Source organism: Nomascus leucogenys, chromosome 17 (genome assembly GCF_006542625.1).
Source record: "Nomascus leucogenys isolate Asia chromosome 17, Asia_NLE_v1, whole genome shotgun sequence".
In the NCBI taxonomy this organism is placed as follows: domain Eukaryota; kingdom Metazoa; phylum Chordata; class Mammalia; order Primates; family Hylobatidae; genus Nomascus; species Nomascus leucogenys.
Window position 1 is genome coordinate 58,044,392 of NC_044397.1, and position 25,967 is coordinate 58,070,358.

A 25,967-nucleotide genomic window follows, 5' to 3' on the forward strand; every position below is an offset into this window, starting at 1 on the left:
ATGCAGGCCCCTAAGAATAAGGTGCCAGGGATTTGAGCATCCTGTGCTCCATGTGTCCAACTCTGAGACACAAGGACAAAGCACTAGAATATTGCACTCGAGCTACAGAAGAATAAACCTAGGTGTGTGGGGCTACAGAGGCATGAGCATCTGTCCTAGCTTACCCTCTGAAGTTTGCCCAACCAGCGTCGCACCATGTCCTAAACCTATTACCCTGGACAAGGAGGTGACCATGCTGTGCCTCAGTTTACTTCTGGTGTTATGGTGATATTTTCGTGAAGTCACACCTGAAAGTCCCTGGGATGAGCAGTCACTGTGACCTGCCATCAGAGGCCAGGGGTCTGGCAGTTGTGTATGGGGACACCCATGGCCTGCCTGACATGGGGGTCACACAAAGTCACACAGGGTTGCTTGGGGATTACAGCCTGTTTCTAGATGGATCTGGTGGTGCATGGGTTCCTCACTGAGGACTTGGAGGCTCCAGGCTCCAGGACATTCCCAAGTCCCCCAGCCAGGACCTCAGAAAGGACACTGTTCTGGGTGGGTTTGAGAGGAGCAAGTTAGGGGTGCTGAGAGGTGGGGCTGCTGTTGCCCCTCGAAGGGGGTCATGTGTAGGCTGATGTCTGTGCTGGGATCCCAGTTCAAGGGTCGCAGGAGCAGCCAGCGGAACCACAGGCAGAGTCGGCCAAGGACTGGGTGCCCCTGACAGCAGCAGAGAGGTGGACAAGGGAGTCTGGAGAGAAGGCCACCGGTTGAGAAGTTAGGTTTAGGGTTTTGGTTGGGCAGATTTATGGAAGACATGAAAACACCAGCATTTCAAGGCGGAAACCAGGTTTTGGACAGAGTGATATCTTAATTGGTTTGTGCTGCTACAATCGGATACCTTAGATTGGGCAATTGATAGACGACAGGAATTTATTTCTCACAGTTCTGGAGGCTGGAAGTCCAAGATCAAGCCCCTCGGTGTCTGGTGAGGGCCTGTTTCCTGGTTCATAGATGATGCCTTCTGTGTGCCCTCCCATGGTAGAGGGGTGAGGGAGCTCCCTCGGGTCATTATTATGAGGCCCTAAGCCCATTCTGAGGCTCCAGCCTCATGACCTAACCACCTTCCTGAGGCCCCAGCTCCTCATACCATCACCTTGGGGTTTAGGGCTTCAGCATAGGAATTGGGGGTGGGGGGTGGGTCACAGACATTCTGACCATGGCAATGATGCATAAAAGCCCAGTTTGGGGTGGGCAGCAAAGGGAGACCCGCAGCCGGCTCTTGCAATCCTGCAGGGGTGGAGCAGGTGGTGTAGACCCAGCTTCCTGCCTTGGGGCCCCAGTGGCCCTCAGCAGCATCGTGAACCCCTGCAAGCTAGGTGTAGTGTGTGTGTATTGTTCTCAGGGTTTGTAGCTTCATCAGATCATCAGGGCTGCTCGACCCCCTGAATGTGAAGGCCAGGGTTTGCGTAAAAGAGCCGTTGTCCTATGCTACAGCAGCTCTCTCCGTGTGTCCTGGTCCCCAGGCTGCCCCATCGCCCTGACGAAGATGCATGGTGGAGCTTGGGCCTGGAATGAGGGGGAGTGGAAGGAGGTGAGTGCAGAGATGGACAAGGGCCTCAGTCTTCCTGGGGCCATAGGATGCTGTGAACTTTGATGGAGGCCTCAGAGACGTAGAGCAGGAGGGCTGGCCTCTCATAAGATTGGCTCCTGTGGCTCTTGTTTTAGCCCCTTCCAGCCCCCATCCCTGCCTCTTGTTCTCCATTCTCTGCATGGTCCTGGGGTGCGTAAAGATGATGTGATGAGACTGAGGCACCGCCCTGCACCAGAAAGTTCTTGGAACTCGCCAAGGTCACATTCCTAAGATGCAATGTTGTGAAGCCGCCTCTGCTGTCCCTTGGAGAATTCTCCCACTCCCATTATTAAAAATCTGAACATGTGTCTTGATGTCTGTTTATTTATTTATTTTTTGTGAGATGGAGTTTTGCTTTGTTGCCCAGGTGTGAGTGCATTGGCGTGATCTTGGCTCACTGCAACCTCCACCTCTCGGGTTCAAGCAATTCTCCTGCCTCAGCCTCCTGAGTAGCTGAGACCACAGGCGCGCGTCACTATGCCCAGCTAATTTCTGTATTTTTAGTAGAGACAGGGTTTCACCATATTGGCCAGACTGGTCTCAAATTCCTGATCTCGTGATCCGCCCACCTTGGCCTCCCAAAGTGATGGGATTACAGGTGTGAGCTACCACGCCCTGCCTGTCTGCATATTTAAATATGCATTAAACATGGGATTGGAAGAGTGACATGGGAGGTCTATATACATGGGCGTTGCGAGATTTGCTTCTGCCTTCCAGTGCTTTCCCTTGGGCTCCCTCTGGGGAGATTTGGGCTCTGGGAGATTCGCGGCCGGTTTTGCCATTCCCAGGTGAGTGGAAGGGCTCGCGGGGGTCATGCAAAGCTCCCTCCTGCTCACCGCCTTGGACATAACCAAGGAAGGCTTGGCCTTGGACCCTGAGCCGGGTTTTCCTGCAGGTGTACACAGAGGAATGTCCCATAGGGTGGCTGTGTGGGAGAGTGGGCCCTGGGGAGGCAGAGCTGGGACCCTCTGCTGGGGGGGGAGGCAGTGGACCCTGTCCTCTCCTCATGCGTGGGAAACATGCCCAGGGAGGCTGCGGTTATTTTGTCCCAGTTTTTCCATCGAGGAAACAGCAGTCAGTGGAAATTTGCAAGTCGGTGATGAGAGAGGTGGGCCTGAACCCAAAGTCCTTAGAATGAAAACCTGAGCCTTTCTTGGTCCCTGCAGGTGTGCTCCACTGCAGGGTGGGGAGGTGCTGGGGTCGGCCTCTTTGAATTTGGGCTGATGGGCACAAAGGGGTTGGGGTTGGTGGAGGCACCCACTCTTGCATGGAGGAGGGTGTGGGACCCTCTGCCAAGTGTCAAGTTAGCCTGAAAGGAGGCACAGACTGGGAGCTTTGCTTTTTGCCCTGGGGTAAGAATAAAAGAAGAAAACAATGCAGGCCGAGGAAGCATTCCTAGGAGGTGGCGCAGCTTCTTTGATCCTCCTCGGCACCGGCTTGCTGTAGCTTGCTCTTATCAGGACGGCAAATTCCCTGTTTCCTTTTATGTTGGGAACCTACAAGAGGCTCTGACGCTAAAAGCGGGCTCCTCATTCTTGCCTGCAGGAAGCAGTGTCTTGTATACAGGCGTCAGCACCCACATGGGGGTGGACAGTGGAGGGCCAGCCTGGGCCTGCCTCGTGTGCTCAGGCCTCCTTGGTGGGGGGTGGGAGTGGTGCAGAAGTTCTCGTCATTTGTCATTCGCCAGGGGGACGATGGGCAGACAGCAGAGATGTCCCTAGGCCTGCTCACCGCCTGCCTTCTACCTAGCCCTCTGGCAAGAGGCCGTCCTTCCAGTTTGGAGACTTCCTCTGGAGAATTCTATGACACACGTTCTTGAACTGTGGATGTAATCCCGTAAGGCGTGGTTCATGGCATGTGGGGTGGAATAATTCCTTGTTGGACAGTTTGCTCCAGGAATGGCGTGGCCTTCCTACCTCCTCCCACTACATGCTAGTGGCCACCACAGTGGTGGTGATGGTTAAAATGTCTTCACATTTCCAAATGTCCCCAGTGCCTCCAATTATTAGTAGGCAGAGAAATCAGTCGGCACTTAAAAAAACAAACTAGGATGAAAAATCACAGAAAGTATTCTGCCAGTTGCCACGTCATATTCCCATAAAACCTTCAGTTATTTACCCATATGGGTGCTTTACCTGGTTGTTACTTAAGATAGATTTCTGTATGTGTTGCAAGGAAAGGCATTGCAGAAATGGACAGGGCCATTTTTTTCGTTCCACATTGTGACTCTTCCTTTCCTGTGTTTGAAAGATTAAAAGATAGCACCCCCTAGATGGGTGAAGATTGGGTTAAATAGTAGTGTTGGGACAGAAAGGTCCATTTGTGAGCTCCCTGCAGGCAGGTTTGACGGTCCTGGTGGAAGTAGCCTCGGCAGCTGCTGGTTTTCAAAGCCTCTGACAGGCCGTGCATATCACCCGTGACTGCACCCCTGAGGAAAGAAGAAAAGTCAGCCTCTCCCGTACGTAGGACGCTTGTGAACTTTGCCAGACACACTGCTGGTCTTAAGGATTGTTCTGACCCTGGATATTTGCAGGACTTGTCCAAGGTGGATCTGAGCCTCCTCATGTGCTCCAGGCAGAGATCAGGATTCGCGTGCATCACCAACTGGTGGAAGATGGGGACTAGGCACCCTGCACACCCTGCACAGGTCAGGTTCTGTTGCTGTCTGCTCCCGCTGCTCCTGGTTATCGTCTGTGGGGGGCATGGCTTGGTGGCAGGGACCGGAGGACAGAGGGCTGGGAGTAGGGCCTCTTGGCTACAACCTGCCCTTCTGCCCAGCACCCTTGCACTGAGAATCGCCAGGTGCCATTCCTTCCTTGCATGCCGTGCTCACTGTACCAAAGATCTGTGGAGTTTTGCCATTTGGGTTTATGGGAGGTTGCACTCCCCCCAGGCCAGCCAGCGAGAGTGGGCAGGGTCTGGCCTGGGGCCCGCACTTTGCAGCCCCTGAAGATCTCAGCTGTCATGCCTCTGCTTTGCTTCCCTCAGCTTGGGAAGCTTCACTCGCCCCTGCCCCCCGAGTGTGACTCAGATGTACCCACTGACCGGAGGAGCTTGTTGGGAGGAAGTCACAATTATGGGCTTAGAGAAAGAAAAGTCAAACAACCAACAAAATAATAATCATGCTTGCCTGTGGATTGGGCCTAAGGGATCTGGGGCCCTCTGTCGTCCTCAGTTTCCTACCTCAGAGCTTCAGATGCCCAGACTCAGGCCGGAGGGTCCTAGGGCCCCAGGACAGGCAGAACACCCATATTCATGGGGGTGCAGAGTTGTCCCCAGACGGCCCGGAGAGACCCCTGCTCAGGGGGTCTTGGCCTTTAGTGTGTCTCAGAATGGGGACTCTAAAATCTATCTGGGAACCTCCTTAGAGTAGCTGACTTTTGTTTTATTAAAGGTAATTTTTTAAAAATAACGTTTTTATTTTAAAGTGTCTCCAGGATCTTCTGCAGTTGGTATCATTTTCACTAGAACCTCTTACTGCCCAATTGTCAACAGGGTTATTCTACAAAAGAGGGCATGTGAGTTCAAGGAGAATCTGAACATGGGATTCACATACTGAACTCCAACTGGTTGCCTCCGCCTTTGTGTGTGTTTATATGCGTATGTGTGTATGTAAGTGCACGTTCCTAAATGTATATGTACACAAGTGTATGTGTGTCCACAGGAACACACACATGTATACCGTGTTTGCATGCATACCTACATGTATGAGTCTGTGCATATAATGTGCATGTGTGTGCAGGCTTACTTTGGAGATACAGCAGTTTGGTGCCAACTGGACCACTGCAATAAAATGAATATTGAGATAAAGTAAGTTGCACACATCTTTTAGTTTACCAGTGCATATAAAAGTTGTTTATACTAAGCTGTAGTTATATTAAGTGTGAAAATGGCAGTATGTCTAGAAAAACAATGTACATGTTTTAATTTAAAAATGCCTTATTGCTAAAAAAGGCTAACAATCATCTGAGCCTCCAGCAAGTTAAAATCTTTTTGCTGATGGAAAGTCTTGCCTACAAGTTCATGGCTTTGGACTGATCAGTGGCTACTGAAGGTTGGGGTGGCTGTGGCAATTCCTTAAAATAAGACAATGATAAAGTTTGCCACGTCAGTTGACTCCTTCATGAAAGACTTCTCTGTAGCATGTGATGGTGTTTAATATCATTTTATCCACAGTAGAACTTTTTTCAAAATTGGAATTAATCCTTTCAAACCCTTTTGCTGCTTTATTACAATTACACAATTACATTTGTGTACCTTTTTTTTTGAGATGAAGTCTCACTCTTGTCCCTCAGGCTGGAGTGGGATGGCATGATTTCGGCTCACTGCAACCTCCGCCTCCCGGGTTCAAGCCATTCTCCTGCCTCAGCCTCCCGAGTAGCTGGGATTACAGGCGCCTGCCACCACACCCGGCTAGTTTTGGTATTTTTAGTGAGACGGGGTTTCACTGTGTTGGCCAGGCTGGTCTGGAACTCCTGACCTCAGGTGATCCACCCGCCTTAGCCTCCCAAAGTGCCGGGATTACATTCTTGAGCAACCACGCCTGACCACATTTGTGTAACTTTCTAAATACTTTGTTGTCATTTCAATGCTATGTACAGCATCTTCTTTATCAAGAGTAGATTCCATTCTTTTTTTTTTTTGAGACGGAGTCTCGCTCTGTTCCCAGGCTGGAGTGCAGTGGCGCAATCTCGGCTCACTGCAACCTCCGCCTCCCGGGTTCAAGCGATCCTCCTGCCTCCGCCTCCTGAGTAGCTGGGATTACAGGCGCATGCTACCATGCCCAGCTAATTTTTGTATTTTTAGTAGAGATGGGGTTTCACCATGTTGGCCAGGATGGTCTCCATCTCTTGACCTTGTAATCCACCTGCCTCGGCCTCCCAAAGTGCTGGGATTATAGGCGTGAACCACCGTGCCCGGCCCGATTCCATCTTAAGAAACCACTTTCTTTGCTTATGCATAAGAAGCAACTTCTCATCCATTAAAGATTGATCATGCGATTGCAGCAATTCAGTCACATCTTCAGGCTCCACTTCTAGTTCTAGTGCTCTTGCTGTTCCCAGCACATCTGCAGCTCATTTCTTCACTGAAGTCTTGAACCCTCAAGATCATTTATAAGGGTTGAAATCAACTTCTTCCAAACTCCTGTTAATATTGACAATTTGACTTCCTCTCATGAATCACAAATGTTCTTAAAGGCATCTGGACTGTTGAATCTTTTCCAGAAGGTTTTCAATCGACTTTGCCCAGATCCATCAAAGGAATCACTATTTATTGCAGCTATAGCTTTACAAAATTTTTTTTTTTTTTTTTTTTTGGAGATGGAGTCTTCCTCTGTCACCCAGACTGGAGTGCAGTGGCACAATCTCAGCTCACTGCAACCTCCGCCTCCTGGGTTCCAGTAATTCTCCTGTCTCAGCCTCCCGAGTGGCTGGGATTACAGGCACCCGCCATCATGCCTGGCTAATTTTTGTATTTTTAGTAGAGACAGGGTTTCACCATGTTGGGCAGGCAGGTCTTGAACACCTAACCAGAGGTGATCCACCCGCCTTGGCTTCCCAAAGTGCTGGGATTACAGGTGTGAGCCACTGTGCCTGGCCCAAAATGTATTTCTTAAAAAGTAAGACTTGTGGGCCAGGCGCAGTGGCTCACACCTGTACTCCCAGCACTTTGGGAGGCCGAGGTGGACGGATCGCTTGAGGTCAGGAGTTCGAGACCAGCCTGGCCAACATGGTGAAACCCCGTCTCTACTAAAAATACAAAAATTAGACAGGATTGGTGGTGGGTGCCTGTAGTCCCAGCTACTCGGGAGGCTGAGGCAGGAGAATCACTTGAACCTCGAGGTGGAAGTTGCAGTGAGCCGGAGGCTGTAGTTAGCCGAGATCGCACGATTGCACTCCAGTCTGGGCAATAAGAGCCAGACTTCGTCTCAAAAAAAAAAAAAAAAAAAAATGTAAGAGTTGAAAGTCAAAATTACTCCTTGATCCATGGGCCGTAGAATGGATGTTGTGTTAGTAGGCATGAAAACAACATTCATTTCTTTGTACGTCTCTGTCAGAGTTGCTGCATGACCACCTGCATTGTCAACAGGTAGTAATATTTTGAAAGGAATCTCTCTTTTTCTGAGCAGTAGGTCTCAACAGTGAGCTTAAAATAGTCAATAAACCATGCTGTATGCAGAAGTTCTGTCATCCAGGCTTTACTGTTCTATTTATAGAGCACAGGGAGAATAGATTTAGCATAATTCTTAAGGGCTCTGGAATTTTCCAAACAGTAAATGAGCATTTGCTTCCACTTACAGTCATTAGTTGCCTTAGCCCCTCATAAGACAGTTAGCCTGTGCTTTTTTTTTTTTTTTTTTTTTTTTTTGAGACGGAGTCTCGCTCTGCCGCCCAGGCGGGAGTGCAGTGGCGCAATCTCGGCTCACTGCAAGCTCCGCCTCCCGGGTTCACGCCATTCTCCTGCCTCAGCCTCTCCGAGTAGCTGGGACTACAGGCGCCCGCCACCACGCCCGGCTAATTTTTTTTTTTTGTATATTTAGTAGAGACAGGGTTTCACCGTGGTCTCGATCTCCTGACCTCGTGATCCGCCCGCCTCGGCCTCCCAAAGTACTGGGATTACAAGCGTGAGCCACCGCGCCCGGCCTAGCCTGTGCTTTGAAACCTGGCACTGACTTCTCCTCTCTGGCTATGAAAGTCCTAGGTGGCATCTTCTCCCAATAGAAGGCTGATTTTGTCTGCATTGAAATCTGTTGTTTAGTGTAGCCACCTTCATCAATGGTCTTAGCTAGATCTTCTGAATAACTTGTGGCAGCTTCTACATTAGTACTTGCTGCTTCACCTTACTCTGTTATGTTATGGAGATGGCTTTTTTACTTAAACCTCTTGAGCCAACCTCTGCTAGCTTCACACTTTTCTCCTGCCGCTTCCTCACCTTGCTGAGTCTGCATAGAATTGAAGAGAGTTAGGGCCTTGCTCTGGATTAGGCTTTGGTTTAAGGGAATGTGGTGGCTGGTTTGATCTTCTAATCCAGACCACTCAAACTTTCTCTGTATCAGCAAAGAGGCTGTTTTGCTTTCTTATCATTCGTGTGTTTACTGGAGTAGCACTTTTAATTTCCTTCAAGAACTTTTCATTTGCATTTGGACCTTGGCTAACTGTTTGGCACGAGGGGCCTGGCTTTTAGCCTGTCTGAGCACATGCCTTCCCCACTAAGCTCTCATTTCTAGCTTTTAAGAGATGTGACTCTTCCTTTCACTTCAACACTTACTGGTTATTAATTGGCCTGATTTCAGTGTTGTTGTGTCTCAGGAAATAGGGAGGTCCGAGGAGAGGGAACGAGCAGTCCAGAGCATCAGAACACACAGAACCTTTATCCATTAAGTTTGCTGTCTTATATGGATTTGGTTCATGGCACCCCAAAACAATTACAATAGTAACATCAAAGAGCACAGATCACAAATAACTATGAAAGATATAATAGTAATGAAAAAGTTTGAAATACGGTGAGAGCTTCCAAAATGTGACACAGAGACCTGAAGTGAGGTCATGCTTTTGGGAAAATGGCACTGATGTGGGGTTGCCACAAGCCTTCAGTTTGTAAAAAAAAAAAACCTCAGTATCTGCAAAGTTCAGTAAAGCAAAGCACAATAAAATGAGGTATGTCTGCCTGTGTGTCTTGTTGATTTCTGCAACAGAGGCAGAGAGTGATTTTTTGTTGTTATTTTTCTCCTTATTTCTCCAGGCAAATTGTTTCTAGCCTTCACCCATGTTCCAAGCTCTAGACGGCTTCCTGGCTTGGCAAGATTACCGTTAACGCATCCCTAAGCATTCCTTTTATTTGTCAAATCCCTGTTATTCTGTTAGAATCTATCTTGCAGCCAAAATAGCCTCAGGAGAAAAAGAATGAAAAAAAGAAATGAATTAGGTGTGCCAGAAGAATGTGATGGGCGTGGGGAAGTTTATGCAGATAAATATGGTGGGTAACAATGGGGCTCCTTTTCAATGTCTGTTTAAATGTTTCCATTTTCCTTGTAAAAGCACTCTAACACAGGAAATGCATTTGCAGAGAGGCCAAGGATCGCTCCCTGTGGACACACGGTTTTGTAGCCTCCCTCCCCACCCCACCCCTGCCCCGCTCCAGCTGTGCCTTAGCAGACGTCATTCCCTGTTATTTCAGTCTCTGCAAGTGCAAGAATTTAGGGTGATGACAGCCATACTTCCATTCCATGAATTTGCACACTTCTTACTCTCCACTCATCTAACACACATGTGCACAGTGTGAACCTTGGTCTGTTGACTTAACTTTGCCTGTGTGGGATGTTGTTTCTCTCCTGTCCATGGACACTTCTTGAGTTGAGATTCACAGGTATGGAAAGAGTGGGGTCTGCAGTGCAAATGTTTTTGTAGTTCTCATTGTAGACTGCCCAATGACTTTTCAAAGTGCTCCCCAAGGCATGGATTGTTCCACTGGGGGTCTCCTTGCCTGTAGTTTTGAACCTTGACCCCGCCAAAGGCTCCCCTGCTCCTGGTGGCTATGCTGGAACTCTGACTCCTTCCCTTTGGCCTGAGGTGGCCACAACCAGGGCTCCAGCCACATGACGTTTTGTGCCCCCACCCACCTCCTCCGTGGTCTCCCATTTGCTTAAGGAAGCACCTGGAGCGAGACAGAACCATCCAGTCCATGGCTGGGCCCCACTGGGCCTCCACCTTCAGAACGTGCTCAGGATCTAGCCACCTGTTCTTGCTCGGTTCCCGAGTCCAGCGGCAGGAAGTGGACACCAGGCCAGCCTTCTGCCCGGGAGCTCAGGTGCTAGAGCTTATCTGCCCTCTGTGTGGCAGGGAGCCCAGCTTGCCCATTTGAGAAAGAAGCAGGGGGACTCCGAGGAGATGCTTCCTGAAGGAACCGGGTGTTTTAGGAAGATCTTCCTGGCACTTCCCGTAGGTCTGGTGAATGGTATTCACCCAGGCTCCCAAGAGGCTGAGCCCCTCTTCACCCCTTTTCTGAGTGAGCTCATGTTCCTTGGCTGGGTGCAGACTTGGGAGATGTGCTCAGTCACTCCACAGCAAAATTCTGTCTCTTTGGGATGGTATGACTCCTCAGGAGTGGGGTAAGGCTGTTTAGGAATGACCAAAACTTAGGTCTGTTTTGTTTTGTAACTTTGTTAATATCCCATGGGTGTTTTCCATATAAGTGAATATGGATGTGATTATTATTTTTAGTGACTTCATAGTATTCGAATCCCATTCTATGTTAGTACCATAAAATGACCAGAGGCCAGTTGCTGGCTATTTTTTTTTTTTTTTTTTTGAGACGGAGTCTCGCTCTGTTGCCCCGGCTGTAGTGCACTGGCGCAATCGCGGCTCACTGCAAGATCCGCCTCCCGGGTTCATGCCATTCTCCTGCCTTAGCCTCTCCGAGTAGCTGGGACTACAGGCGCCCGCCACCACGCCCGGCTAATTTTTTTTTGTATTTTTTAGTAGAGACGGGGTTTCACCATGGTCTCGATCTCCTGACCTCGTGATCCGCCCGCCTCGGCCTCCCAAAATGCTGGGATTACAAGCGTGAGCCACCGCGCCCGGCCAGTTGCTGGCTATTAAGACTGCTTCCAGCTTTTTTTGTTGTGCATAATTCTGTACCCTGCCCTTCCACGTAGATCTTTCCAGGCGTGGTCATTGCCTTAGAACACATTCCTTGAAGGAGAATTGACCATTGTGATAAGTGTTTTAAATGAGAACATAGAGGTTTTGTTTGCATGTGCCTTGCCCATTGAGACCCTGCTGCAAATGTGTCTTTGTGCTTCTGTCTCCTGGTCCTAGCTGTCTTGCTGTGGGACAACTAGGGACAGCATCTTCCTTACATGAGGTTGGGAAGGTGAAGGTCAAAGGGACAGCAAGCCAAGGTTACCGCCTTCCAGGACAGATCCTATGGTCTGGCTGCTCACCCATTTGTTCTACGCGTTTATCTTTTGCAAAGGGCTGTGCAGTTCACCAAGCCCTCTCCATACATCAAGGCTTACTGTGGACATTGCTGGCCATGGAACCATGGGGCCGTGTTTCTATTCCCATTTGCCTTCTTCCTTCCTTCATTAATTCAGCAAACAGGCATGGGCCCCTTCTCACGTCTGGGCCTTGGATAGGTGAAGGGCAGGGTGAGGGTGCAGGGCTTCTCTGTGATGTAAGAACTTTGGTGGGGCCCTGAGGCCTGGGGCCAGAAGACCTTGCCCGATCCTCCCTGAGAAGGTCTTGCAGGGGAGACCTCAGTGTTGCATTTGGGGACCAATGCTCAGCTGAGTGGGGATGGGTGGGAGGGATGGAAGAGGGGAGAGGAGACCAAGGCATGGGTCTGGCACCCCTGTCAAGAACCAAAGGAAGTAACTAAGTTGTGGGGATGGAGGTGGGAGGGCAGGGACGTGGGTAGAGTTGATACTGCAGTGTTCTGGTCAGAGCATGAAAATCCTGGAATGGGTCAGTAGGCGGTCTGTGTGCCAGGGCCCATCAGGAGTATCATTCATTCATTCAGCAAATCCTTAGCTGTGTTCTAGGCAGGGAGATCTCTGTGGATTGGATGGGCAGATGGACTAGAGTTTATAAGCCCTCTTAGAGGTGGGTTTTTCATACCCGATGACTATAAGACCGAGGTGGATGGACTTTTCATGCAGGAGAGGCGTAAATGGGGCAAGGATGTGGGGGAAGTGAGTCCCGTGTGCAAGGAACAACAAGTGCAAATGTCCTGAGGCAGCACCTGGCTGAGGAGGCTGGAGAGCAGGCCAGAAATAGGCAGGGGCTAGTAGATCACGTTGGTCTGTGGGCTCATGAAAAGAACTTTTTTTTTGTTTTTTTGAGACGGCTCTGTCGCCAGGCCGGAGTGCAGTGGCATGATCTCAGCTCACTGCAACCTCCGCCTCCTGGCTGGGTTCAAGTGATTCTCCTGCCTCAGCCTCCCGAGTAGCTGGGATTGCAGGCACCTGCCACCATACCTGGCTAAGTTTTTTTGGTATTTTTAGTAGAGACGGGGTTTCACCATGTTGGCCAGGATGGTCTCAATCTCCTGACCTCATGACTTGCCCACCTTGGCCTCCCAAAGTGCTGGGATTACAGGTGTGAGCCACCACGCCTGGCCAAAATAACTTTTATTTATTTATTTATTTATTTATTTATTTTTATTTTTTGAGACGGAGTCTTTCTCTGTCGCCCAGGCTGAAGTGCAGTGGCGTGATCTTGGCTCACTGCAAACTCCGCCTCCTGGGTTCATGCCATTCTCCTGCCTTAGGCTCCTGAGTAGCCCGGAATACAGGCGTCCGCCACCACACCCGGCTAATTTTTTGTATTTTTAGTAGAGATGGGGTTTCACCATGTTAGCCAGGATGGTCTCGATCTCCTGACCTCGTGATCCACCTGCCTTGGCCTCCCAAAGTGCTGGGATTACAGGCGTGAGCCACCACGCCCGGCCTATTTATTTATTTTTTAAGGGTGTAGATTCTAAAAGCTGGAGAGGGTTTTGTGCTACATTGTCATGTCCTGATTCCTGTCTTAATAAGTTCCATTTGGTTGGCCTGTGGATGCAGAAAGATGGTCAGTTCAGTGGTGGGTGGACCAGGATGGTGGGAGTGGAGACCGGGTAACTGGGCCTTTTTGGGGCTTTATTTTGCAGGGCTTGCTGACAGATTGGCTGTGTGCTGTAAGAGAAAGAGACGGAGCCCCAAAGTTGAGACTTGACGGTGTAGGGAAGTGGTGCTATTTGTGCAGACAGAGCAGCAGGGAGGATGTGCTGGGAAGAAAACTGGGAGTTCTTATTTGGAGGGTTGAAGTGAGCGGTGCTACAGGGATGGCCCAGTGAAGGTGGGAGAAGGTGGTGCTCAGGACTCAGCAGGTCAGGGGAGAAGAAGCTTGGAGCGGTCAGGACCATCAGCCGGCAGACAGGTGGTGGGAAGGGTGACAGCTGGCCTGGGGGTGTATGCACACGGAGGACCTTCAGGTCAGAGCCCAGGCACCCTGAAACTTAGAAGTACCCAAGGGGATAAGACCCTCCAAAGGAGACAGAGGCAGGACCAGTGAGGTAGGGCATGGGGTCACAGCGACCAGGGAAGAAAATGCGTCAGGAGATGGTGTGTTCAAATGCGGCTGGGATTGGAATAAAGTGAGGGGCAAGGTCCCTTAGTGGGTCTGACAGGCTATGGCTAGGAGTTGACTTATGGAAAGTTCCAGTGAGATGGGTTGAACATGGATTCTGGAGCCCATGAGCCTTGGGGTAAGGGGCAGTGACTATAGTCAGCCTTTGAGGAAGGCTTCCTATAAGGGGAACAGCAGAGAAATAGGCCAGGTATGGGAAGGCTGGGTGGGCATCCAAGGAGGGTTGTGTTTTCAAAGATGGGATGTGTTACAGCAGGCTGTATGCCACTGGGAAAGTTGGCACAGGCAAGAAAAACGTGAAGGTTAGGAGCTGGGGGGACGGGGTGGGTGGTGACTCTCCCCTATAATCCCAGCACTTTGGGAGGCCAAGGCGGGTGGATCACCTGAGGTCAGGAGTTTGAGGCCAGCCTGACCCACATGGTGAAACCTCGTCTCTACTAAAAATACAGAATTAGCTGGGTGTGGTGGTGCATGCCTGTAGTCCCAGCTACTTGGGAGACTGACACAGGAGAAATGCCTGAACCTGGGAGGCAGAGGTTGCAGTGAGCTGAGATCACGCCACTGCACTCCAGCCTGGGTGACAGAGTGAGACTCCGTCAGGAGTTGGAGAATGAGAGCCAGGGTGGCTGGGGACAATGCTGGAGCCCACTGTGCATGTGCATCTGGGTTTGGCACCTGGAAGCGTTGCACATGAGCCGGTCAACTGCAGTGGTCTCCGCTGTCTTCTGGGCTGAGGTTTGTTGGGAGGCTTTAGCTCCTGCGTGCGTTGCTGCACAGAGTAGCTATGCTCCGATGAGTAAGGACTGTGGAGGGGTAGACTTGGAGCCATGCTGAGGGCTCCTGGAAGGCGGTGACCTTGGCTTGCTGTCCCTCTGACCTTCATTTTCCTGAACTTATGCAGGGAAGATGCCCAATGTGGACCTGGCCAGCTGATGGAACTGTAGGGTTGTCTCCAGTACCTTGTGCTGGTGACTAACAGTGGACACCCAGAGGGCTGGGAGGAGCAGCTTCCGGAACCCCATTGATACGAGTGTCTTCGTGTCCAGTGTGTGCCGCTGCCCCCTGCAATTTCAGCAATTTCAGCAGAAGCATGCCTGCAAATCTAATGTCCCCAGGGCTCCACTGAGTGCCGGTTGCTCCTGGAGGTCCCCACCCACGCTTGCCCTCCACTCCCCGACACAGGCCCCTTATCTCTCTTAATTCTTAGCCCACTTGAAGTCAACACAATTCTTCGCTTTGCCCTCCGCCCCACTCCCACCCTTTGCTCCTGAGCCTCTGCCTACCTGTTTTGGGCAAGGCCCAGTCTACACTGGAGCCCGACACACACTGCCTCCCTCCCTCCTCACCCTGGAGGGTCCACCGCCTCTTTGGCTTTATCTTCTCTGCTCCCTCCTAGGCTATAAACTTGGGAATGAATGAATGGACAGATGAACTCTGCCGGTATAATTGTAAACCATCTAATCAGAAATTCAAAGGGCAGCAGATAGGAGGCCACAGCTCAGGGTGTTCCAAAGGCCCAGCCCAGGGCGTGACCGAGGGGTGTGGTAGTCAAGGGGGTGACCTTAAAACCTGGCGTCTGTCTTTGTCGGTTTAGTCATTCCATTTGCAGCGCCTGTTGAGCACAGGCGTGTCTTACCAGGCGGGTGCTGAGCACACACACTGAGAGGCCACGGTCTTGGCACACGCCTAGTTTATAGTATGAGTGGGGTATGCCGCAAGCCCATGTCTGTTCCCTGCTAGCCTGGGTGGACAGTGATGGCTGTCACTGCAGACACGGGATGAGAAGCTTCAGTGGTGAGGTGGGACTTGAACTGCCTTTTTCTTTGCTTGAATAACATTTAAAAACTTTTTTTTAAATAAGGAGGAAAAGAGGATTGTGAGTACTATGCTGTAAGTATACTTTAGTGATATTTAAAAATAATTATAAGAGCAATACATTGAACCTTTTAGGAAGCTGAAAATAGATGTGTAGAAATCGCCCACAGGCCCCCAGCCTCAGCACCTCACCGTCCTGGGCCACCTGGGGAGGGGTTTTCCTCAGGCTCTTACGCAGTGGATGTGCACAGGGCTGGGACACAGGACGACTGTGAGGAAGGAACTCTCCTCCAGTGACGGCAGGTCCTGGGCGCTCAGTCCAGCTCCGGAACAGCAGTGCTGCTGTGCGGTGACTGTGTGTGAGCCCAGGGGGTGCCCGACGTGGATGTCATGTGAGACAGGTGGCTCAGGTAAGATGCTTAACGTCTGAGCCTCGGCCCCTCGGCTGTGAAATGAGAACCACATCCTCGTTGTTTCTGGGGTTTGGTGACCTGTGTATGTGGATGTGCCAGGAAGACCTTGGCTGTTGAGCTGGGTTTGAGACTAAATTATGAGTGGGTGGAAGAATGGTACAAACCAACGTGGGAGCCTCCTTGCTGTCTTGGCCACCTTGGTCACCCACTGTACCTTGTGCCGGCCTCCTGATATGCTGGGGCAGGGTCCCAGGCAGCTGGTGGTCGCAGCCCTCGTCTGGAGTGGCTCAGGGGTCCTTGGGAGTGTGCGTGTCCAGCTGCCCCAGCCCAGGGCCTCTCCCAATCCCTCCTGCTTCATTCTCTGGGCAGTGCTGCTGGTGGGAGATCAAGGCTCAGGAGGCTGGGCCCTGGGCTGTCAGATATGTGGCTGACAACAGGGCCTCTGCTGCTTCATTTCTGCTCTATTTCTGCTCTCTTGAGTGTGGATGGAGATTTTGGTTTTTCCTTTTTTCTGGGTTGGAGCATTGCAATGTTATCTACTGGAAGCATGCTTTTCATGTACTGGAAACTTCTTGGGGGTTGGATTTGGGTAACGTAGGGATTACTTTGAGGCAAGAGCATCACACTCAGTTGGGGACCTGGGAGTCCCCTCTGTGTGGAAGGGCAGGGCCACCTTCTACTGAACTTTAAATTGGAGGCATTTAATTATTAGCTCCCTTGGAGCGCTGATGGTGGTGGGACCAGGGCCAGCCTGGAGTTTTTACGAGGGCACATCTTCCACCTGTATGGGAAGATGGAGTGTTGAGGTTGACTCCATACCAGTGGGGGATGGCCCCCAAGACCCTGCCCTCTGCTGAGCTTCTCCAGAGCAGGCTGTGACTCTCCAGCCCTGCCTGTCTCACTCCAACCGGGGCATAAAAATACCGACTTGTAGTTGCAATAATAACATAAACAACTTGCTTTTTAAAAAAAACTTCAGTAGTAAGTAGATACAATTTGTTAATATTAATAAAAACAGCTCAACTTCTTCAGAAACCATGTATCAGTTTTACACTGTCTGGGAAGAATCTCCCCCCTTACCCTCAAAGCATTAAGGGCTGCTGGGACTCCTCATAGCGGAGGGAAGAGAAGGGATGGTTAGTGGGTGTGGTACCAGAGCCCCCTCTGTGCACTGTCCGGCATAATCCTCATAAGAAGCTTTTGAGGTTGGTTGCAATTTGATCATCCGCTTTAGCAGATAAAGAAACTGTGGCCCAGAATAATTAATAATAAACCCGCAGGCAGTGAGTAGAGGAGTGGGGTCAGGGTACGCCGCAGCTCTCTGGCCCACCTCGGTCCAGGCCTCCTGGGGGAGGCTCCAGGCTACAGGAGAGCAGGGCACCTGCCTCTGTCCCCAAATCTCATGGCTCTGTGCTTCTTAACCCAACTACAGATCAGAGCCCCTGGGAAGACTGTGAAGAAACATCACTGCCTAGGGTTCCCCCAAGACTGTGATGTCCCCTGACTGTGATGTAAGTGGTAGGGGTGGAGTTTGTGTGATGTCAGTATGTTTTTAACCAGCTTCTGCAGGGGATCTGAGGAGTAGTGTTGGCTGAGAACTGCTCAGGCTGCCCCCAGGTGGGATCCCCTAGAGCTTCACTACCCACAGTTCCAGATGTGATCCAGTGGTCACTTTCCGATCTAAGTCAGGGAATGTTGGGGCATTTTCGGTCAGGAAGAAACTGGGGAGGTGTGAAAGGACCGGGGTCGGTTAGAGAGGTTTCCAAAAACACTGGTAACTGAGATGGCTATCTGTGGGTGACCTGCATTCCCACTGCCCCAGCCTCCCCATGGGAGCCCCCCAAGGGAGGGGAGACCAGGCTGGGTCCTCTTGCCCTCAGCACCCTGTTTAAGGATCTGACGCAGGTTTTGAAGCTGAGCAGGTTGTTAAACTTCCTAGAGCCTTGGGCGCCTTGTCCACATCAAACAGAGTAACAGAGATTTCTATGGGAGGGGAGTGTAGAAAGCCCTCCCCTTTCGTGACCAGTGGCATGCACTACCATCTAGCTCTTCCTCGGTGTTCTAGAAGAGACCAGCCTGGCTAATATGGTGAAACCCTGTCTCTACCAAAAATACAAAAATTAGCTGGGCATGGTGGCGCATGCCTGTAGTCCCAGCTACTCGGGAGGCTGAGGCAGGAGAATCGCTTGAACCTGGGAGGCGGAGGTTGCAGTGAGCCGAGATTGCACCACACTGCACTCCAGGTGACAGAGCGAGACTCCATCTCAAAAAAAAAAAAAAGAAAAAGAAAATGCCCTCTTACGCATCTCAGTGTATTATCACGGAAGAGTTTAAAAGGCCAGGCACAACACCAACAACTGTGTCCTTTTTCTCCACCTCACTGGAGGAAGTGAACATACCTCTCTCCATTTTTAGTGTTCGAGGTGCTCAAAGTGGCAAAGTAAGTCCTAACATCGTGGGTCTCCAGGCTTTTCGTACAAACTAACTCTGCAGGGTTCTTCTGCTTGGAGTCAACATGATGGTGAAGAGATGCTTGGCAAGGAGTGGAAAAGTAAATCATGATGTCCTCAGCACAGGGCACCTCTTAACTAGACAGTTTCCCATGTTCTCATTTTCGGTTAGAATAGGTGGGGCAGCTCATTTGACAGGAGGAAACTGGCTTGTCGGAAGTGCGGGGATGCTCTGCTCACCTGTGCCTGGGTCCTGGGACACCCATTGGTAGCAGTAGGTCTGTAAGCTGGACCTGGGGACTTGGGCTTGTGGTTATTTAGCTCTGTGACCTCAGGCAGTTCTGGAAGCTATCACAGGTGGAGGCTGGAAGTCCAAGATCAAGGCTCTGGGAGATTGTCTGGTGAGGACTGGCTCCTGGTTTATCAAAGGCACCTTCTATCTGTGTCCTCCCATGGCAGAATGGGTGAAGGGTCTTGTGGGGTCCCTTTTTCAAAGGCAGTAACCCCATTCATGCAGAGTCTCCCCTCATGACCCAAGCACCTCCCAAAGGCCTCACCTCCTAATATCATCACCTCGTGGGTGAGGATTTCAACATATGGATTTTGGAGGCACACAGACAGCCCATAGCTGTGGGGGTCCATTTTACCATGAGAAAGGTGTGCTCCGTGCTTGTGAGAGGTGGAGACAGGTGGGCCCTTGTTTATCTCTCGGGCCGGGCACCCCCACCCCCATGCATGGGTAGGTGAAGGAAGGAAGATGCTCCTCTTGGCACCAGCCCCTGACTCTTCCTGCTCCTCTGAAGGGAGGGAAGGGGGTGAGATCCTACCAGGGACTTAGCTGGAGGGGGCTGGGGAGAGCCACCTTAATTTAACACTTTTTATGGCTCTCCTGTGCACATTCTGTAATGAAACAGCTCTGTTTTGAGCAGGGAAGAGGGAAGAAGCACCCACTGGAGGTGAATTTTGTAGGGAAAGCATTTTTTATTTACTTCTCAAAGTCAGGGGGAAGGAACTCTGTGACGAGTCAGAGCAGAGGGAAACGGAGAACAAATGCTGGTTTCCCCAGGGCGGGCAAAAACACCATGCGAAGGATGTCAGAAGTCACCATCTGTTTGTCAGAAGAAGCCCCGAAGTGTGGCAGTCGCAGAATGACATTTCATTGACAGCCTGAGCCTGCATACCCCAGGGGACTCCCATGGGTGGGGACAGGCTGCGTGCCCGGGAACTTTGTAGCCAATGGAGACGTTTTGGTTAACCTGGTGGAATAAATACACTCCTCTGTGGCCAGTGGACTCTCATTCATCACGTATCTACTGAGTGTCTGTGTGATTTTCATGAGAAACAGTGTTGTGTAAAGGACAAAGCAGTACTGCTTTCAAATCCTGCTTCCACCTGAGTGGATAACTCCGGCTTTGGACCATCTTGAGGGCCAGGCACTTCACAAATGGCATCTTTGATCATTAATACCACTCTGGGAGTTGGACTTCTTGTGCCCTAGGATGTCACTGGGTCAGTAAGAGCCTGGGCGAAAGCCCCCTCACCTCAGGGACTGGAAGCCAGCTCCCCAGCTCTCCAGTCTTTCAGGTGCCCCGTGCACATATCCTGAGCCCCTGGGACCTCATGTACCCGAAAGTCCTCTGCTGGTCTTCCCCTTCCAGCATGGCCCTGGGGAACAGGTGGAAAGATGCTTGCTGGATAGGTGAGATGCGAGTGTGCCTGAACACTTCCTGAATGTCCCAGAGGGTGAGTGCCGTGGGAAGCACACTGTTACACTGTCCCTTCTGGATTTCAGATGGAGCACAAGCTGGTTGCACAGGGAAAGAGACAAGAGGGAGGATTTTCCCAAAGTCTGTGTTTGGACAGGACCCAGGTTCAAGACCTGCCCCTAGAGAGAGTGCCTGGGCCTCCTGCTGCCCAGTGACCAATGTTCCCGCCTTTGGACAAGGAGAGAGGGCCAGGCTCAATTTCTGCAGATGAGAGCTGGCACCAACTTGTTGATGTCAGAAATTCCTTAAACTGAAGGCAGTCTTTTTCAATATCAGAGGAAAAGTGCTTTTTTTTTTTTTTTTTTCTGACAGTCTTACACTGTTCCCCGTGGTTGGAGTGCAATGGCGTGATCTCGGCTCACTGCAACCTCTGCTTCCTGGGTTCACGTGATTCTCCTGCCTCAGCCTCCCAAGTAGCTGGGATTACAGGCGCCCACCACCGCACCTGGCTAATTTTTTGTAGCTTTAGTAGAGACGGGGTTTCACTATGTTGGCCAGACTCGTCTTGAACTCCTGACCTCGTGATCTGCTCTCCTCAGCCTCCCAAAGTGTTGGGATTACAGGTGTGAGCTACCGTGTTCGGCTGTAAAGTGCTTTTAAATGTGCTTTAGGTGGCACATAGGAACTCCCTCACACTCGAACACCCTCAAGCCATGGAGCAGTGGGGCTGGCTGTGTCCGATTTCGTGTCGATGGGCATGTAGTGGGTAGAGGAGAGCTGGGAGTCATCTGCCCAGAGTATCTGGTGGCCCCAACTGCAGAGCACTGAGGTTAGGAATTGGGAATCAGGGCTGGATCCTGCCAGGGCAGTGGCTCTGTGAGCACACGTCAGAGGGACTAAGGATTTGGACTCTACACCCCTCACTTGGGTTGTCTGGCCAAGATGTGGTGAGGATTTGGTTTAGATGATGCCTCTCTGCAGAAACACCCAGTGGTAATGCATGTTCTCATCTCTGAATCACGGGTGGCGCCGGCCATGGCTTATCCCATCCAAGGTCATGGTCACCTTGACCCCTTGATTAGGTGGAGACTGAAGCCTTCTCTGTTGTTGACTTACTCTTTTCCCTTTTATAGTAAATAAAGGAAAGTATTTAGAGACTATGTATTCTCTCTAAAGATCAACCAGTGACAGCCTATTAGATTCTGTCTCTCCACTGCACATAACTCCCAAGTCTCCCATCCCACGATGTATGGAAGCTGAGACCTTTACCTTTCCTAATAACCTGCTCCCAGGCCTCCCATTGCCTCTCTGCGACTGTCTCTGTGATCATTTGCTTCTTTTTTTTTTTTTTTTTTTTTTTTTGAGACGGAGTCTCGCTCTGTCGCCCAGGCTGGAGTGCAGTGGCGCAATTTTGGCTCACTGCAAGCTCCGTCTCTCAGGATCACGCCATTCTCCTGCCTCAGCCTCCGGAGTAGCTGGGACTACAAGCGCCTACCACCATGCCCAGCTAATTTTTTTGTATTTTTAGTAGAGACGGCACCGTGTTAGCCAGGATGGTCTCGATCTCCTGACCTCATGATCCGCCCACCTCAGCCGCCCAAAATGCTGGGATTACAGGTGTGAGTCACTGCGCCCGGCCTTGGTCATTTGCTTCTATCAGTAGGGACTCAAAGACTCTTGGATTCGTATTGTATTCAAAGGGTCGTAATCCAATATTATCACTATTTTGATGTCCAAGTTGTTTACAGTTTGCCTGGTGGGAGCCTCTTCAGGCTGGCCCCTGTGTCTTTTTGTTAAAAAACCCATTGTTGTGTGAGTGCTATCTTACCTTCTGGCCAAAAAGAAGAGATTTCAGGCTCATTGGGGGTGACTGTTGCTATTGGAGCCCCCCCACCCTCCAAGGACAGAGCTGGGAGTATCTGTGTGTGTGTGTGCATGTGTGTGTGTGCACTGGTGTGTATACACACATTCACATCTACTTTGATTTCTAGATGTATCTACGTCTCTAGATTGGAAACTCTTGAGTCACACCAATATCTGACTCCTGTCTCCCAACACAGGGCTTACTATAATGTCCCCTCTTCTAGACTAGCAAGCTCCTCCCCAATGGAAAGGAAGGTGGCTCCCATTTTTCTTCTCACAGATCCTTGTGCATGACCACTCTCCCGTCACCTCTCCACTGCTATGGCCGTCCTCTCCCCTGTACATTTATCTGTGTTTCTAGGGCTGTTGCCCGAGGCTGAGGTTCTCTTACCTAGAGTTTCCATGTCCACTCCTGCTTTCTCCCAAGTGTCCTCCCAGGGCTTCCAGGGGTCCTCCAGGATGAACATACACCTGTGATGCTTTTTCCTTTTTGCCAGTTAGAGCCCCCTGTGACTTTGGAGTCCAGCCCAGCTCGGCACCGGGGCCTCCTTCCTTGTTACTGCTTTGTGCAATCCTGCTCACCACCCTGTCCTTGCTTCTTGAGCCCTGTTTACCCTCAGTGTCCCAACACAGCTGTGCATTAGCCACCCAGCCTTTGGCCAGTTCACCAAAAATACGGCACTTTACCATCCTTGCCTCTCCTCACCTCTTTTCCTGTCTGGAAAGTGTCTGCTTCTGCTTCAAGTCACAGCCCACTCATGGAGTTCTTCCCATGATCTGTGGACTCCGTGCCCCCTCCTAACGCTGTGTGTAGATCGTCCCTCTGGGAGGGGTGGGGTGAGTCAGCCGCTGTATTTCCTCTGACATCTAGCACACACGTTGCTCACATATCTGTGGGTGAATGCATGATCGTGTGAGGGAATGGACGCATAGAAGCATCTTCAGCTCTCCCCCAGGGAACCTTGTATTTGGTGTTAAAGTCTGAATCATGGAGGGGCTCATGTCCCTAGTTCCAGCTGGGTTTCCAACCCAGGTTGAGATGTAGCCTCTCTTCCTGATGGCTGGTTTGCTGATGTCTGCCTTAGCCGTCTGGAATTCATCCTCCCTGGGAAGAACCTCATTTTGTTCCTGGGAACAACCTCGTTTTGTTTCTGGGAAGAGCCTTGTTTTGTTCCTGGGAACCAAGTGCAGTCAGAAGCTAGGGTGAGACAACCTGGTGAGTAAAAAGCATAGAGGATTGTGGCAAAGCACGAAGAAAATTGGAAGCTGGGCAGCAGCACAGAGCTCACTGTGGCCTTAAGATGGAGTGAGGCCAGTGTGCCACCCAAGTTTTGTGGTGAGGGTCTGTGCCTGGAGGAGTCTGTGCCCTGGCTTCTGAGTCCCTTCGCATCCGAAGACCCTCAGCTACAGCTTACTTCTGGGAGGACTCAGAAGAGTGTGGTCTGAGACAGGCAGTGAACACCAGTGTTGATGCGGTGGAAATACAGCAAAGCAGAATGTTTTCATTCCTGCACCAGTGTTTATTGCTCCCGCTTGGTGCTGTGTGTGGAAAATCCCAGACAAATTTAGGACTTCCTATTGGAGGCACAAGACTTATGACCACACTAGAGGGTCAGGGCCCCAACCATCCTTGGGTGGCTCAGCCATGGAGGATGATTAACCAGTCTGGGAGGTCAGATGGGAGGCGGATCTCCAACTGAGCCCAGGACAGCGGTTTTCAGCCAGAAAGGAGAATGGGAAACTGCCTTGGGAGAAGCCCCAAGTGAGCCCAAGGGCGCAGAGCAGAAGGACCCTGGAGTGTAAGCCTAGATTGCAAGCCTGGCAGGACGAGGTCAGAGTGGGGGCCAGGGAGAGGGGCTGGAGAGGCGGCCTGCTGATAAATGCGGATTCGCCTTAGGATTGAGCACTGTTTCTTGCCGGTGAAAAATCAGTTTGTTGTCCTCACCGGGGAGGTTTATCACATGCATGCTATTTGTTACTAGTAATGAAGTGTGGGAGTTTTCTGAATGGCTACCCTTTTAAATAAGTAAGAGCAGATTCAGGGTATCCCTGTAATAAAAAGCCACCTTCAACCATTTGCCTTCCACTCTGGCTTGCATAGGCAGTGGGCTGGCCTGTGCTCCTGGCCACTGTTCCTGGGTGGACCCCAGAGAGTGTGAATCCTGGTACTCAGGTTGGAGGAGTTTTATCCTGCCGGGGGGTATCTGTTCATTGCTGAATTCAGATTTCTTTGGCCGGTTCCCGTGGGCACCGTGGTAAGGGCGGTGGTAGATCCAGCTGACCTCTGGGCGTGTTTGCCCTGGGTAAACCACGACAGCAGCATATCCTGTTCTTAGCTGTTTGTAGGCACTGCTATGTGCCTGGTATTGTGTCAGATGTGAAGGAATCTGGAATGAATACGATACAGATGTGTTCTCAGGGAAAGATGTTTGAAAAAAACTAAAGTTTGGATATGTTACAGGAAAAAAATGATGAATTAATACAGAAAAGTGAATGAAGGAATGAATATAGAAAAAGGTGAATAATGGTGTCATTCGAAGGACAGGGGGAAATGAGAATGCCTGCTTGTCTGCCAGGTGATGATTTAGTGAGGAATTGGAACCCAGAATGGTGTGTTCTAGGAGGAGGTTTTTTCCTTTGTAGTTCAAAGTTGAAGAGCAGCTTTGCTCTTCTACTGCAGAAACAGAAAGATGGATATTTAGTGCCAGAACTTGAGAGGTTAACGTCGGCCAGTTGAATTGATGGCTGGAATTTGCACATATGTCAGCCATAAAGGCCACGATAGCCCACCCAGACTGCTCCCCACATCCAAGGCATGTGGAGTTGCAAGTGGAGCTGTAGATCTGAAGTTAGAGTGTTGGAGCCACAAAGGCTGAGCTCAGGGACACTGCCCCTAGGCTGGGCCTGGAGTGAAGGCCAGTGTTAGGAGTACAGTGTTAGCTGGCCTGAGACTAGAAGGCCCCCTATCCTGCTCTGAGGCAGGGGTCTCTTCCGCTGCCCTCCCCCATAGACCACAGGCAGTGGCTTCATCTTGAACATGTTCTTTTAGTTTTAGACTCGCCACAAAGCTTCTTGTAGACAGTCAAGATCCACTGCCCCTGGAAGGCTGGTGAAGTCCGACGGGCATTGAAAGGAGGGATCTGCCTGTGGATCTTGCCCGCCTCTCCTCCTGGCGTTTCTAAGTGACCCTTCCTTCAGGATCCTGGCTTGTCCATCTTCTCCCATCACCCTGTCATCTTCATCTCCTGAACTTTGGGTTTCTAATTTCCTTCTAAAATCGCAGACTCATAAAGGAAGACGGGACTCCAGATGTGCTGTGAATTGTCCTGATTTGCCAGGAGCAGGATGGCGGGGGCGAGGGAGGGATAGGCTGGGAGATAGGGAGGGGGGCAGGGACGTGCAGCCCAGCCCCCAGGTGTGCGAGGCCCCGGGCGGTCCTGTGCTTTGACCTTTGCTTGAAATCCTCACCTGGTTAGGCGTGTCCCTCTCTGCAAGGCCAGGCTCCTAGTTTTTCTTAGTTGAAGAGGCAAATTAGAAAAAAAAAACCTTTCTGCCTCCGTGTTTCCCTGCTTTCCACTCCAAATGCCCTGTTTGCTAGTGTAGATTACCAAGGTAGTGTAGATTACTGCTCATTACAGATGCAGAATTGACTGGATAATAGTAAAGATTTAGAAATTCCGAAAGCCAAAGAGCTTGCCGGGTTTTGATTCTTTTAAGCACCTCGCCAGTGTTCTCGGAGAGGTTTGAAATCCTGGTAAAGCTGAACCCTGCGCCAAGCGCGGCGCGTCGGTAATTCCAGTCAGATGGCGGCTGCAAGACTCTGCTCCCCCCCCCGCTTGGAAGGCGTTTCTTCACCCACTTTCCCAGTGTTTGGCGGTTCAGCCTGTGCCTCCGCGCTCGCTCGGAGCTGCGGTTGGGGCGGGCGGGGGAGGGAGGGCTAATTCGTGTCAGATGGAGGGACGCCGTGCGGGACC

At 50.8% G+C, this 25,967-nt stretch overlaps 1 protein-coding gene across 2 annotated transcripts in view; it reads left to right on the forward strand.

Annotated features, from left to right (window-relative positions):
- The window catches only part of TNS3 (tensin 3), a 307,228-nt gene that overhangs the window by 21,664 nt on the left and 259,597 nt on the right, over window positions 1-25,967 (forward strand). Inside the window, exon 1 of one of the 2 annotated variants that reach the window (XM_030796138.1) lies at window positions 17,584-17,591. The exons of the other annotated variant lie outside the window; for it this stretch is intronic. The gene's annotated coding sequence lies outside the window, so the exon portion shown is untranslated. Of the gene's footprint in view, window positions 1-17,583; window positions 17,592-25,967 lie in introns of those variants that run through there. 2 annotated transcript variants of the gene reach the window in all.